Here is a 15,037-nt window from a genome sequence, read left to right as displayed (position 1 = left end):
TGGATGTTGCTGGTATCATGCTTTCCTTCTCTTCTCCATATTTTCTTTGTTGTTAACAATTATATTTTGATTGGGATTATTATGGTCTTCCTATAACTATGACTGCAGTTGTACACTGCGGATGCTTCTGTTGCCTGATGTGCATATGTCAAAACTTCCATGGTAATTCTTCTTTGACTCTTGAATTATTTAGAAATCTATATTAATTTTAAAATATATGAACTAATTTTTTTTGACGTAGGGTCTCACTCTGGTCCAGGCTGACCTGGAATTAACTATGTAGTCTCAGGGTGGCCTCGAACTCTCGGTGATCCTCCTACCTCTGCCTCCCAAGTACTGGGATTAAAGGCATACACCACCATGCCTGGCATATGAACTAATTTTTAACTGAGTCCTCATTTTAACTGTCTGATGGTTAGGGAAGGTGGTCTATCATATCTGTTTGATTGGCTGGTTTTTGGTTTCTATTGAGACTGCTTTAATTTGCTTCAAGGATGTTGTTGGAATTATGTCATGTAATCTAGAAAAAGTAGCACTCTCCATATGATATATATTCATTAGATCAAGCTTGTTTATTCTTCTGTTTGAGTCTTTTATACCTTTGATTTTTTTAAATCCAGTGTTTTGAGAACATTAAAATCTTTCATCATAGCTTGTAAGTTGTCAGGCTCTCTTTCTAAGTCATCAGTTTGTACTTTATATGTTTTGAAATTATCTTGGTAAGTGAATACAGTCAAGTGTCTCTAGGGATGGGTATAGAAGTAGATCACAAGTATTTGGAAAATGTCAACCAGAGATAACAATCAGAGAAGAGGTGAAGAAAGACGTTTTCTCAGACTCCAAGCCAAGAGCTAACACAAAAGAAGTGCCAGGTATGTTTGCCAAGTCCAAGGGAGACAGACTCACACCAGGGGCTGTGAGCTGGATGAGGAGTGGATGCATAAAATGGTGATCCAAGATGAAGTCAGCTGCCGTAACTCACAGCCAACTGCTTGAAACTGCAGCCATACCTGTATTTCTAACAGGCTAGATGAAGTTGCCACCTGACACTGAAGGAAGGAAGGAATCCTCTTTGTTGAATAAAAAGTTACCAGAGAAACTTCTAACATTTAATTAACTTCCACCCACATTTTTATTTTGGAAGAATACTTTTGACTTTTTTAGGCTTCATTTTTCAATCTCAAGATCAGATTTCATATCGCCTTTTGTGCTTTGTGATCCAGGAGGCTGAGTTATTCTGATTTGTTTCTCTTAACTGACTGTGACTGTCTGGAGAGAACTTAAGTGAGTTCAGTTTACTTGGTAGCCTTCCCCTCTGAGATTTTGTTTCTGGTAGACTTCACCATAGAGCAGAAAGCCTCCTATTACAGTATGTGGTTTATCTATAGACAAGAACCTTTGCATCTTAAATAAAACCCTGGACTAGCAGGGTCAGGGTTGGCTCTGCTTCTCCTCAGTGGTGCCTCTAAATCTCTGCCAAGTCTGGGGCCCCAGACTCACACGTCTTGGAGGAACATTAAGGATAAAGGTGCTTTTTTATTGAATGTGAAAAATACATTTTGCTGAAGACTAATTTTGCCCATTTGTGCCGAAGCAATTCACCATAGGGAGCAGATAGCAAGCCTGAGATAGTCAAGACTCAAAAATTAGTCCACTTCTGGGCTGGAGAGATGGCTTAGCAGTTAAGCGCTTGCCTATGAAGCCTAAGGACCCCGGTTCAAGGCTCGGCTCCCCAGGTCCCACGTTAGCCAGATGCACAAGGGGGCGCACGCGTCTGGAGTTCGTTTACAGAGGCTGGAAGCCCTGGCGCGCCCATTCTCTCTCTCCCTCTCTCTGTCTTTCTCTCTGTGTCTGTCGCTCTCAAATTAAAAAAAAAAAAAAAATTAGTCCACTTCTTTTCCTTTTTGTTTCATTTTCGCCTATCTTCCCTTCCATCTCCTTTCACCTCTTCCTCTCTCCTTTCCTTCCTTCCCTGTTCTTTCCTTTTGCTCCATCCTTTCTTTTCATCTTTCCTTCTTTTTCTTAGAATATATGTTTATGAGCAATCAACAAAAGGGATTATAAAAATTATCCTTCAACCTTGACGATGCCATTCTCTGTGGTAAAAAAAATAAATAAAGACAGCTCTCTGTCAAATGAATAATATGTACAAGCCCTACTTTCAATTCTTTTATTACTTCCAGCTCTTTTATTTTTGGGTGAAGAAAGCAAGCAAAGTTTATGATGAGGTTTATTTTAGCGAATCAGACAATTACCTAGCTGATTCAAGATTTCGTCCTTCCCCTTCCCAACTCCGTGCAAACATTTGCCTTCTTAATTTAATTTATGCAAATGAAGTGGAATCCTAGTGGTGGGGTGTCAACTACATTTTTTTTTTTACTAATTAGAAACATTGTTATATGGACAAATGATGTGTGGTCCCATTCCCCCCTCCCTGCCCCCATTCCACTGAAGGCCTTCCTCAGGGGGGTTACTGGTATTCGCTATGGAATTCTACTCAGTGGCAAAGAAAAATGAAATAATGAACTTTGCAGGAAAATAGACAGACTTGGGTAAAAATATTTTTAAATTGAACTCACATAAGCACAGAAAGACAAATGCCACATGTTCTTCCTCATAGAAGGTTTATAACATGGAACGCGTGAGTTGCAGGCATACCCGACAGGCAACTTGAGCTACTGATAATGGGAATGGGAGGGTTTGGGGCAGTGGAAAGGAAGGGTGGGAAAAGATTTAGACAAAACTAAAGCCAACATGAATTAGTACCACCGAAACCTTTCTCCTTTTAGCAAACTAAAAAATATAACCATCAATAGAAGTATAGGGGGATCATCTGGACAGAAGAACCCTAGGAAGGGTGAAAGGAAGCCTGAAATCCTAAAACCATTACCTCTGGCTTGTCACTCCCAGTGCCAGAAATGGGTTACACCCCACAGTGAACTGTTTATTGGAGAGACCTATGAGGTCCCCAGAACAAGGCAGGCTTCTGTCCAAGCACTTGATTTCCTGTCTGAACTGAAAGGTAAGACCCTATTGCTAAAGACACCACAAGCTGCTAACACAGAGCATAAAGAGGTCATGTTGGACTCTGGAAGGAAACCAGATCCCTGATGGCTAGCCCTCACAGTACTAGAAAGTGCTCCATGAGCTGCTGTGGGAAAGTGGCCACCAATGTTGTTAACAAGCAGGGGATCCTGCTAGAGACAGAGTCAACCAGCCAGACAAGCTGTACACAGCTATGTAATAGTGGCATTCGGCCTAGGCAAGTAACCAATGGCTCTCAGCTTGCATAAGAGACCTGCTCAGGGGGAAGAACTCATAGCTGGTACTGAGATCCAAGTCAGAATCCTCATGGGGGGGTTGGGGGTTATGGACTCAAATGAGAAGCTCCCACTAGCCTTTCCTTGGCCAAAATAGAGGCTACACGCATAAAAAACCATTGCCTATCTCCTTTAACCCGTGCTGCTCTTAACTACATTGTATAATTGCAGTTTTAAATTTCAGTTTGCTAGTATGGATGTGGCATTTAAGATTATATGACATCCCTACTTTAAAAAATCTTATTGCAAGTTTTTAAAATTTGTCCTGAGTCTATCCTTCACATCATTAATTAAATACATTTCTTTCCAAACTCTACATGGTAGATTTGGCATCAGATCCATCCATTTTTCAAATACAAAAGTAGAAAGTAAAAAGAAATAAATTAAATGGTAGTTAATCTGAAAGTTAGTCTTTCAGGGGAGGAGAGAACAGGAGTCCAACTAAATAGTATTTTTATGAATTCTTTATTGAGGTCTGCTTGGGATGCACAAAACTTGCATATATACTTAAGGTAAACCACTCCCTGAGCTGGAGGCTAAATAGTTGCCAGTTAAACGACCACCACCACAAAACCATGGAGTTACTGCTCACATCCCAGAGTGTCTTTCTCTCCCTTTTATTATTTTTTTCTGGTAAAAACACTTATCATATCTACTTAGAAAATTTTAAGTTATACAACATACAGCCAGGAAAATGCACCCAAAGGCACTTGCTTATGTATACAACATACCATAATATGCTACAAGTCCCTTCCCCTGGGTTGTATAGCAGGTCTCTAGAACTAATGTATATTGCAGCATTAAAATTTTATATCCTTTGAACATCACTTCCGCATGTCACTTGCACCCTCACCTTTGACCATCACCCTTCTCCACCCTAATACCCAACCTAACTCTTTTAGATTCTATATAGAAACAAGATTACATAGTATTTTTTTTTCTGTGTTTAACTTATATCACTTCCTTATATTTAGTCCATCCATGTTGTCCCAAAGGACAAGGTCATAGTTTTTGAAAGTTGAATAATATCCTATTGTACATATATATCATAGTTTCATTATCTGTCAATCCATCAATGAACATTTATGCTATATCTGTATCTTGGCTATTGTGAATAATGCTGAAATGAATATAAGGTTGCTGGTCCTTCAGCATTCTGGTTTCAATGTATAAATACCCAGAAGTAGTATTGCCTGGTCATTTATTTTATTTTATTTTATTATTTTAGTTTTTTGAGGAATTTCCTTATCATTTTCTAAAATGGATGTACCAGGATACATTCTTGTCACCAATGTACCAACATTTCCTTTCTGTACATCCTTGACAATATTCTTTGTGATATATTTTAAAAAATAACCATCCTAATAAATGTAGTGATTCTTCATAGTGGTTTTGAGATGAAATCAACTAGTCAAACAAGATATTCATTCCTGTGAAACAGTGGAACCCAGCCTAGGCAGGTAATCAGTGGCTCGGATTGTGTAAGATACCAGTTAATCATGTCAGGTATCTGAGGTCGAGAGTTCTGGAAAAGGGCAATCTTTCCAAAAATCTTAATTCTCTAGGAAGGGACCTCTCAGAAGGAAACAGAGGTCTCCCTAAGGGGCTAGAGATAAAAAAAAAAAAAAAAAAAAAAAAAAGCCCAAACTCTTCTGATGTTTCTGAACTACAGTAAAGTGAAATGGCCTAGAGGCCCAAGGACAATTCCCACACTTAGAGAAGCTATTAACTTTGGGGCCCTCTGAAACTACCTCTGACAATTGCAGTGGCTGAAGGTCCTGGCATGCCAATTCTCTCTCCCTGTCTCTCTCTTTCTCTCTGTCTCTCTCATAAAAAAAAAAATTGCAAATGGAGTCCTTCAAAAATTAAGAAAGTACTCAGGTTATCTGAAGATGTGAGACTCCCTTGCCTCCTAAAAACAAAAGTCAAAAGGAATGAAGCTAGATTATTTCTTTTATAAAACCTAAATTGTAAACTCAGCAATGACCATCTAGCAGAATTAGCTTTATAAAAGAAACATGAGTAATAGTAAATAAATCTTGATCTCATTAAGACTTCATTTGCCTAGTACTTAAAAGCTTGACACAGAAATATTGCCAACTTGATCGAACATTTTGAAGTCAGGTTTTATTACTGCCATCATGCAAAAACTAACATCAGTGAATTGAATTTTACCCCTAACATAAGCAAATCTATTAACCTACTAAAAGGAGTTGAATCTGAATTTCATTCATGACATCATGTACCAAATTAAAATTGCCTGTTTGCATGTTGATAAATTATAAAATTCTAGCTTATTAGTAAGCCCTAGTGAAATCTGGTTGTTGCTTCTTTTTTATGCTCTTTTTTTCCTGGCTCACAAAATTATGAGAACTGTAATCTTAGACAGGAGAGGAACTAGACAGAGAGAACCAAAACTATATGCTCCTTGTCACAGAGGAAAGTGGCCATTTTGCCTCAGGACAAGGCCTGGAAGACACATGGTTTAAATCTTCTTAGGGTCTGAGATCAGGGTGGGGCACCAATCCCTTTTCTGAATCCGGCTTACCATGATTTTTAACAGCATGTGATGACTTAGTGATATAATTTACATTACAGTGATGCAGAAAAAGCGAGAGAAAGCAATCAAAAGCTTAATATGTTGACCCTGATTTAAAATCTCAATAGTCTTGTGTTTCAGTCGTATTTAGTTAGTAAAGAAAGTCTCCCAGCCATAGGCTCCCCAGTCAGCAGTCAGCACATTTGGTCCCATGGTAGCTAAGAGTGTTGTGGTGGTATAGCATTTTCTGCTATGTTGGAGCAAGAAAACCTACATGTGAGGCAGTTCCTAAACTGTACAGTCTAGGGAAATCTATATTGAAGATACATGACTAGCCATCTATAAAATAAAAGATGATATAGTGGAATGTCTCCCAAATCTCCTATTTTATGTTTATTATTGTTATCCTTAACATCATATTTTGTATGGATACATCATCTGTTGGTACCCTTTCTTCCCTTGTCCCTGACCCCATTCCTTTGGGGATGTTCCTCAGTGGGGTTGCAGGTATTCCCTATGGGGTTGTGGTTTATGCATTGTGGGAGCAGCAGGTTTTTTTGGGGGGGGGTAAGAGAATGCATCTGGGCCTGATGTTGTAACCTGTGGCTCTTATAATATTTTTGCCCGTCTTGTGCAAAATTCCCTTAGCCGTGGTGAGTGAGTTTTAAGTTTACTTCAGTGATGAGCTCTTAGGAGCCTCTGGATCTTTGCTTTGGTAGGTGTTGAGTCTCCCCAGGGTCTGTCTCCTTCACCCTGGCTCTGATTATCAGGTTCGCATGGAAGCAGCTCTCATGCTGGATTCCCCAGTTCCTCTGTGGTTGCAGCTATGGCTTGGCTGAAGTGCGAGGGAGTGGAGTGGATTCAGGTAGCTCTTTTAGGCAGTTAGAGTGGGCCCCTGAAAGTAAGAATCAAGAATGTCAGCCGGGCGTGGTGGCGCATGCTTTTAATCCCAGCACTCGGGAGGCAGAGGTAGGAGGATTGCCGTGAGTTCAAGGCCACCCTGAGATGACAGAGTTAATTCCAGGTCAGCCTGGACTAGAGTGAGACCCTACCTCGAAAAACCAAAAAAAAAAAAAAAAAAAAAAAAAGAATCAAGAATGTCTTTGGGCCTATCCTTTCAGTCTGCACTTGCTAGAGATCAAAGGGTGATCTGGATTCTTACCTCTTCCCTAGATCTATTTTTCCACATACAACCTGGGCCCCTCCTGGAGGGAGGTCTCTCCTAGGATTTAAATCTAGCTTTAACACTGTGGTTAGTCAAGTTTAGCCCCCATAACTGGGCATCATGGCTAGCCTCTTCCTGAGACAGCCCCTAGCCCAAACCAATCAGCTGTCCCTCAGCTTACCTGAGCTGGAAGGTAGGATCCTCCACCATAAGGTGATAAATATGTTTGTGAGAGGAGAACCAGGTCTCCAAGCTGCCTGACCACTCAGGATCCTCCAGCTGTTAGTGAGCTTTCCTTAACTCCTCCCAGCCAGGCCCAGCCAGCTGAAGGGAACGCCCCCCCCCACCTCTGGGCCCCCATTTCCCTCATGGGTTCTTTCTCCACATGGCAGGAGCTCTTTGTGCTTTCTTTTCTGTCTTCCCCATGGGTTTTTCAAGCCCACCACAAGGGCTCTCGAGCCATGTGGGTGTACTCATTCTCCTTTCCTTTGGTTCTCTACTTCCCTAAATAAACGCAATGATTTAATAGTTATCCTCCTCAGACTTATTTTGTTCAATTCTGTGCTTAAAAGTAGAAATGAATCTAGTGTTTGGGGTTCAAGGACTTTCCTGAATTTCTAACACTCCATTACATAATAACCACATGAAACAAGAATGGTTTCAACACCAAGAAACTAAAATGCACAAATCATTTTATTAGTAGACAACATGCTTTGTTGTGTACTATCAAATGTAGAAACCAATTGAAAATGTCTATTCTTGGCTCTTACAAAAGGTTATGCAAATATCATGAAATAGCTTGTTTGTTCTATGTAATCGTAAAACACCTATAGTCATATATCTGTGTGTATACATACACATATATGTATATGTATATAAAATCATTGGATTACATAGGGTAAATAGCTAGATAGCAGTATATTTTTAGTAACCGTGCATATACAAACACACTCACTCTTAGGAAATTTGTCCAAAATGGTCACATATTTTTCATGAAAAGCTTTCATTAAAAAACAAAACAAAAGGACTCTTTTCTTCAAATGTTAGTGACTATCAGTGTGTCTTCAACCTAGTTTCATTTCACTTTATCATTTCTTCTTAGGACATCTTTTTATTTTATTTTAATTTTTTTTCAACTTTTTATTGACACCTTATAGATAATATGCCATGATTATAATTACATACACCACCCACCATTTTTCCCCTTTCCATGTCCCTCCACTGAATTCCTTCTTTCCAACTATTCTCTTTTCTGTCTTGATATCATTTTCTTCCTCCTATTGTGTTATTATGAAGGTTTTGTGTAGGTAGTGTCAGCCACTGAAAGGGGATGCATGGCATCATGGGCATGTTGTGTCTGGAAAACAGTATTGAGAAGCAATTCTCTCTTTTCTTTTTTTTTTTTTAATTTTTTATTTATTTATTTGAGAGTGACAGACACAGAGAGAAAGACAGATAGAGGGAGAGAGAGAGAATGGGCGCGCCAGGGCTTCCAGCCACTGCAAACGAACTCCAGACGCGTGCGCCCCCTTGTGCATCTGGCTAACGTGGGACCTGGGGAACCGAGCCTCGAACCGGGGTCCTTAGGCTTCACAGGCAAGCGCTTGACCGCTAAGCCATCTCTCCAGCCCCAATTCTCTCTTTTCTTTGGCTCTTACATTCTTTTAGCCACTGTTTTTGGGATATCTTTTGAAAGTACTTTTAATTGATAGTTTTCACACATGAACATAATGCAATTTAGTCATAATGCCCTCTCAGTACTTTCTTTTTCCCTCCTTCCTCTCCCCTTTCTTTTTATTTTTTAAAAGAAGATACTGTTTTTGTGTGAGTTTTTTTTTAATATACCTTGCATAGACAGGACTTTTTAAAGGAATATTTATTTATTTGAGATAAAAAGAGAGAAAGAGGCAGATAGAGAGAGAATGGGCACACCAGGGCCTTCTGCCACTGCAAACAAACTCCAGACGTATGTGCCATCCTGTGTATCTGGCTTTACATGGGTGCAGGGAAATTGAACGTGGGTTCTTTGTCTTTTCTGGCAAGTTCCTTAACCACTAAGCCATCTCCCCAGTCCCTCCTCTCCCCTTTCACTGAACTCCTTCTTTAAAATTAGACTCAACTTTATTTTGATGACTTTCCCTCCCCCTCCCCTTTTTCCTTCATCCATGTTGAAATGTTGATGAGCTCAACATTGTGCAGGCCCTGTGGAGGTACAGCTGCTGTGAGGTCATGAGGTAATGTCTACTCTATTTCCAGAGATAGTGCCTCGATGTACGCCTCTCTATCTTCTGGTTCTTGCTTTTTTTTTACACCTTCTTTTCTGCAATGTTCTCAGCATTTGGAGGGGGTAATATAGATGTCTCATTTAGTACTGAGCACTCAGCCATCACTCACTCTCAGCACTTTGAGTCTCCCCAGTAGTCACCACCATCTGCAAAGAGAAGCTTCTCTGACCAAAGATGAGATTGCACTAATGTATGGACATAAACATAATATAAATACCCAGAGGGCAATTAGATGTGTACCGCATATCCATTTATCCAAATAAGGATAGTGGCTTCTCTCCCTTTGGGTCTATGATCTTCCCAGGCATAGGTTTTTGACTGGACTTTCAGCATTGCATGGATTCACTCCTGTGGAGCAGGTCTCAGATCTAATCAGAGAGCAGTTGGTTACCCCTGAAATAGTCATGTCACTATAATACCAGTGGGCACCTCTTGCCTGGCTAGTTATTTGTGTAGCATGCAGGATGAACCCACATTAGCCTAAGTCTCTTGATGACTTTCCTTGGCCAGTTGCCTGTGTAGCATTTTGCATCACAACAGCCAGTCAGGAGATTTCTTGTCCATTCTTTTAAATTGAAGTTTTTGTTTCTGATATAGTATAGTTATATATATTTCGATTTTACCCCTTTTACCAGAGAGATAGTTTGCAAATATATTTCTTCCATCATCCCCCCCTTTTTTTTGTTTTTTGAGGTAGGGTCTCACTCTAGCCCAGGCTGACCTAGAATTCGTGTGTAGTCTCAGGGTAGCCTTAAACTCATAGCAATCCTCCTACCCTTTGCTTCCCAAATACTGGGATAAAAGGAATGCACTGCCATACTAGACCTCCTTTTTGTTTTGTTAATGGTCTCATCTTCTGTGCAGGAGATTTTTTAGCTTGAACCAAACTTTGGGTTTCCTATTCATGTTTTGGTATCATATCAAAATAAGTCATTGCAAAGGTGAATGCCAAAGATTTCCTTCAATGTTTTTCCTAGTAGTTTTTCAGTTCCAGATTTTCCATTTTAGTATTTAAACCATTTGGAGTTGACTTGTGTATATAGTGTCAGATATAAGATATGTTTCATCCCTTTTAATTGTTGATGCCCAGCTTTTTTAGCACCAATCACTGAAGAAACTGTCCTCTTCCCAATGTGTCCTCTTGGTGCTCTTTACAAAAATTAGCTATGGGTTCATTTCTGGGTTCTCTATTATGTATGGTCTGTTTTTATGCCAGTACCATACAGTTTTTATTAATATACCTTTGTAACATAATTTGAAATCAGGAAGTGTGATACTTTCAGTTCTGGTTCATATAGATTTCTTTGACTATTTGGGGGCTGTTGTGGTTCCACTTGAATTTTATAGTTGCTATTACATTTCTGAGAAAATGCATTTAGAATTTTGATACAGATTGCACTGAATTTCTGTATTAATTTGGGCAATGTTTTGATAATATGAATCCTTCCAATCCATAAACACATATTCTTCGTTTTTCCCATTCTTCATTTACTCATGTCTTCTTTAGTTTACCTTATCAGTAATTTAAAAGTTTCATTGTAAAGGTCTTACACATCTTTGACTAAATATATTCACAAGTGTCTTTCCACCCCCGCCCCATGGACATTAAAAATGGGATGCTTTTTATTCTTTTTTATTTTAATTTATTTATTTGAGAGACAGAAAGAGGGACAGCAAGAGAGAGAGAGAAAGAGGGAGGGAGAGAGAGAGAATGGGCACACTAGGGCTTCCAGCCACTGAAAACTAACTCCATGCGCCACCTTGTACATCTGGCTTATGTGGGTACTGGGGAATTGAACCAAGGTCCTTTGGCTTTGCAGGCAAGCGCCTTAACCACTAAGCTATCTCTCCAGCTCTTCTTATTCTTTATGATAGTTTGTTGTTGATATATAGAAATCCTACTTAGTTGATTTTTAAAATATTTTATATATATATATATATATATGGAGAGAGAGAGAGAGAGAGAGAGAGAGAGAGAGTGCATGCCAGAGTCTCTAGCCACTGCAAATGAATTCCAGATTCATGTACCACCTTCAGGATCTGGCTTATGTGGATACTGGGTATTGGGGAATCAAACCTGGGACCTTAGGCTTTGCAGGCAAGTGCCTTAACTGCTGAGCCATCTCTCTAGCCTGCATGATGACTTTGTATCCAGGTATCTTCACTTATTCATTCTGTTGTTCTGTTGCATTTATAGGGTTTTCTGCTTATGAAATCATGTCATCTGCAAATGGACAACTGTAGGTCTTCCTTTCCACTTTGGAAGCTGTTTCTTACTAAGGCTCTGATGAGGCTTCTTGGTCATCTTCATCTTGTTCTTGGTTTCAGAGCAAAAGCTTTCAGGTTTTGATCAGTGAGTGAAATGCTAATATGGACATGTGCCTCTCTCATGTTGAGAAATGCATTCCTTCCGGATCTAATCTGCTCAAGTGGATAAACAGAATAGTGTAGCTCATTAATAGGAACTGTCTAGTTGCAAAAAAAAAAAAAAAAAAAGTTAAAAATTGGGTAAGTGCAAAAAATTAATCTTTACAGATTTGAAGTTGTGAATTTGTATTACCTAAACCATTTAAAAATATATTTAGAAAGCTAAAATACTAACTGTTTAGAATAGTGACCAGCATGAGTACTCAATAAATATTAGGTATAGTTCTCATCAATAGGGAGCTTAAAAATAAAATAAATATCAGCGTGCTCAACATTAAGGGAGTCACTAACTGCTTTTAAGCATCTCATTTGAGAATGAGGATCAGTTCACTTTTTACCTATATTAAAAAGGCAAAGTGAGTACCAGAGTTTTTTTCCTTGTGCAATTAGTTTAGTTGGTTCCTAGTGACCGCTCCTGATATCACCTAGGTGTTTTGAAATGCTATATTTTGCCACAGCCATACAAGATGCAGTTTTATCCAACCCTCAGGAGTGAGTCTGGGACATTAGAATGCCTCACAGGCTCCCTGTAACTTCACGAAGGTTGCCGTTGTCATAATCTTGTGATGATTCATGCCCTATTCAGGTCCAGGGTGGCCTGACCTCAGCCACAGGTCCAATGACCTGAGAAAGATGAAAACTTTCTTTCCTCTATTATTCTACCAAAATGAAACAGAGAAATCAGTAAATATTGAACAATGAAAGTAATCTCAAATGGGCTATGAAAAATCCTTCACACCTAGTCCCAAAGTAATGTATTTCAATCCCTAATCTCACCGATCACAGATGGTTCATGTCACTCCGTGCTGATCCTTGGAATTTAATACAAAAGCCCTCCCCAGAGCATTCGTAGAACACTGGAGAAGGCCACCCTTACATCAAGGATCTTGTATTAGATACTTCATCTGAGCTTGGCATGGTGTTGGTTTGTTTCTGTGTGTGCTTACTCATCTTCACATTCTACAGAAGAAGTGATGTTTCCTAGTTATATTCCTATTGTGAGGTACCATGAAAGGCATATATCTTTGAGAGGGTGCAGATCAGAACAGTGGCTAGGACCAGCAATGCTCGAGTCAGCTGGATTTGACAAGTTGTCCCCTTCCTGTACTGTGGTTTTCTCATCTGTATATCAGGTAGAAATGTCCCCCTTATAGTTCAATGAACTGATCACAAGGACAGCAACTGTAGTAGCAGAGAATGGTGGGTGACAGTTCCTAATGAATCCACAAGTTCAATGGGTTGTTAAGAAAGGCTTCTGTATGTATTCTATACACTTTCAATGAATTAAAGCATTATTTGCTATTTCATGGTATGTTCATATCGATTCTAAAAAAAAATAGGAAAGCAGAGAAGCAAAAACACTTTTAACCCTGCAATTGAGACAACTTACTGAAAATTGTATCTATAGTCTGCATTTCTTCTGTGCATACACCCATTATTTGAAGCGAGACCCAGTATCTTATTTTTCTTTAAATACTTTTCATTCAACTAATATTCCTATTTTCTTATTTCCTACAGTATTGCTATTGTGTTTGCACATGGAGGTTATATCCATAAATGGTAATGCCATTCAAAATAAGCCAAGCCCTTGCCTCAGGATCATGAATGATTCAAAAACTTGCTTGTTTTCATGAACAACTTGCTTGTTTCTCTTGAGCAGGGTTATTATTCTCCTCATAGTGGACAGAGTGGAGTTAGAGCATTTGAGCAGGAAGATATGCCTGGAGCTGGGGAATTCGTTCTGTAATGGAATGGTCCTTAAGCTCAGCAGCCGAGTGTCCGGAGGCACCACAGAGGTCCAGGTGGGAAGCTCTGGAGACGCTTGCGCTACACTGCTCAGCCCAAGGCTTGTGAGAGACTGAATAGATGAGAGGACCATTAGACCTCATCAAAATAGAACTTGTCTCCACAGCTTGTGACACCATACCCAGAGAATCAACATGCTCCTATAACCAACCTGAGAAGTCACTCTGGGCTCTCTGCCCATCTTTGGATCTCCCTGCCACCATCCTCCGTTGGGACTTGCCAGAACCCTCTCTGTTTTCTGCTCCAATCCCTTCTCGCTACTCTGCCTGCCTTTGAGTTTCTGTCCGTAATGTCTGACGTCTTGCTACAGCAAGCTCTGAAGAGATAGGATAATGATTCTCATTTGATTGGTCTTATTATTGTTTTTTCCCAACATTTGCTTGGTGGAGGGGGGTTGGCTGCTCATAATTAGCCAATGTCATTAGGACTTTGTCTTTGAGGAACTTCACCTGATCTCTTTTTGTGAGGTGCGTGTTATCTTTCTGGAAAGTAGGAACCATAACTTAACTTCACTTAGTATTTTCTGTACCCAGTACCAGCCTGGCTCATTAATAAAGAGAAAGTGGTATCACACACTAAGGATTAGAACTTTCTTTTGCAATATGGAACTAAGAAAGCCCAACGGACTATTATGAAAGTTTATTCCAAGTTCTAGCTTTGAGGCAGCCCTAACTGGAATTGGTCTGAGATGGGCTGCTTAGCCAGTCTTATGGATTTCACAAAATCTATAGAGAACTACTTTTAAATCTTCTTTTTTGAAACTTTTCCTCTTTTAACACCTCTTCGTAATCTAAGCTATATGTGAAATTTCAGGAAAATTTAATTTAAATATATACTTTCTCTTTAGTGAAGCAGGTATTATGCAGAAAACTATGGTTTGAATTAGATTTGCTTGTTATCTCTGTTTACCAAGAAGATGACTGAAATAGCGTGTGATGAGTTGTTAATTCACTGATACATCTATGCAGCCCCTTTGCCAGAAGCGTCCTGCACATGTCAGGCCATATCATCTCCAGGCTCCATAAACATCTGTCATCTTTACTCAGGAGTCCAATATACTACCCTTGGTGTATCATTTCCCTTACCTTGTGCCTGTGTCCTCAGCGCATTCTGCAAATCCAAACACTGAAGCAATTTGATTTTGTAGCAAAGACTTCTTCATGTGACATCATTCAAAGGTGAACAGTTCAATCTGGATCCATTCTCAAAACTTTCACATGGACTTCAGGGCCTTAAGGACATTGCTTACTGTGCTAAGCATCTTTTTAGACCAATCAGCAGACTGTAAACCACAAAGGTAGGGGCTGTGTCTGTCATTTTAGTTTCTCTCTCTTGTACATGACATGGACTAATATTATTAGTTTATTCTACCTGTGGTAGAAATACCTACAAATATCAACCAAGCTACAGCAACTCCCCTTGCAGAGATAAGGCTATTTTTGACTAGATTTTAATAAATAGAAAATTTTTCCCATTTTCTTTTTCTGGGCATGTG

This window comes from Jaculus jaculus, chromosome 7, assembly GCF_020740685.1.
Source record: "Jaculus jaculus isolate mJacJac1 chromosome 7, mJacJac1.mat.Y.cur, whole genome shotgun sequence".
NCBI classification, from domain to species: domain Eukaryota; kingdom Metazoa; phylum Chordata; class Mammalia; order Rodentia; family Dipodidae; genus Jaculus; species Jaculus jaculus.
This window is presented reverse-complemented; position numbering follows the sequence as displayed.